Source organism: Otolemur garnettii, unplaced genomic scaffold (genome assembly GCF_000181295.1).
Source record: "Otolemur garnettii isolate 467f Iridium unplaced genomic scaffold, OtoGar3 scaffold00061, whole genome shotgun sequence".
Taxonomy (NCBI): Eukaryota; Metazoa; Chordata; class Mammalia; order Primates; family Galagidae; genus Otolemur; species Otolemur garnettii.
In genome coordinates this window covers 2,227,739-2,229,351 of record NW_003852456.1, presented here as the reverse complement: position 1 = coordinate 2,229,351, position 1,613 = coordinate 2,227,739, and the positions used below count along the sequence as shown (strand labels likewise).

The window sequence follows — 1,613 nt, the reverse complement described above, 5'->3', positions numbered from 1 at the left end:
CTGTTACTTTAGTTCCTCATGAAAATGCCTTCATAGAACTATGGTTTCATGTTAGACCCTGTTGGGTTTTTATTCAGGGTCTGAAGTCCTTACTAAGGACCCCAGCAACACCTGTCTTCTGGCTTCCTCTCCCAGGCCATCCCCTACACGGTGCCCCAATACTTTACTTCAATTTGAACATAACCAGGGGCAATTTCACCTCAAAGTCTATGGTTCTTTTGGTCTAGGGAATTCTTTCCCCAAATAATTTTTTTTTCTTTTTTTGAAACAGAGTCATTCTGTCACCCTGAGTAGAGTGCCCGGGCATCAGAGCTCACAGCCACCTCAAACTCCTGGGCTCAAGTGATCCTCTTGTCTCAGCCTCCAGAGTAGCTGAGCTTATAGGTGCCCACCACTACACCCAGCTAATTTTCCTATTTTTAGTAGAGTCAGGTCTTGCTCTTGCTCAGGCTGGTCTCGAACTCCTAAGCTCAGGTGATCCACCTGACCTGGCCTCCTACAGTGCTTGGATTATAGGCGTGAGCCACTATGGTCAGCCTTTCCTGAAACACTTGTACGACTGCACCTTTAGTCACTCTGGTCTCTTTTAGATGTCAGAGATCTTGTCTGACCGTCCAGCCTGTGAATGGTACATTGACTCTCTTACCATCCAAGCCTCTGCCTTGGCTATTATCTGTCCTGCTTTATTTTTTTATTTTTCAAAGCACTTATCTCTACTTGAAATATTACTTATTATCATTTAAAAAATAATCTGCGTATCTACACTAATTTGAGGGTTCAGTGAGGGCATGCATTGTGTCTTATTCATTTCTGAGCCTAAGCTTCTTCAAGAGGCCCAGCATATAGTGGTTCTAAAACGCTAATGAGTAAATAATGACTGAAGGAAGGACTAAAGGAAGGACTAAAGGAAGGAAGGAAGAAACAGATGAAGGATCCATACGATGGAACACAGGAAGAATGTTTCTGCAATTCTGTAAACCTGCCATTGATTACAGCCCAGGTATGTGACTTAGTGACTTGAAAATAAGGGTTAATAGCATATAAATTCTTACTTGTAGTACAATAATAAGAATGCAAATACCTTTTCATATGAACTAGTATTACTTTTTAAAACTTAGGTGAGAGGAATTATGGGCAAAGATAGAACCTTCCCCCACCAATTAAGAGAATATATATATTCTGTTCAAGCACAAGTACAGATAGAAAATATATAACTCAACCATTGTGATAGGCTAAAAAAATGGTCTCCAAAAGATACTGACCATCTAATCCCTGAAACTGGAACTTACGAATGCTATCTTCCATGGCAAACAAACAAACAAAAAAAGAAAAGAAAAAAAGAAAGAAAAGGTATTCATAGATGTAATAATAAATTAAGGATTTTAAGATAGGGAGATTATCCTGGGCTATTTAGATGGGCCCTAAATGCAATCATATGTATTCTTTTTGTTCAAGTCACCATCTGCAAGCTATCTGTTTGTTTGTTTGTTTGTTTTTTGAGACAGACTCTCACATTGTTGCCCTGAGGATAAAGAGCCCTGGTGTCATAGCTCACAGCAACCTCCAACTCCTGGGTTCAAGAGATCCTCCTGCCTTAGCCTCCCTAGTAGCTG

The 1,613-nt window shown here is 40.2% G+C and overlaps 1 protein-coding gene across 1 annotated transcript in view; it reads right to left on the bottom strand.

Annotated features, from left to right (window-relative positions):
• UFSP2 (UFM1 specific peptidase 2) overlaps positions 1–1,613 on the bottom strand; it is an 18,521-nt gene that overhangs the window by 5,990 nt on the left and 10,918 nt on the right.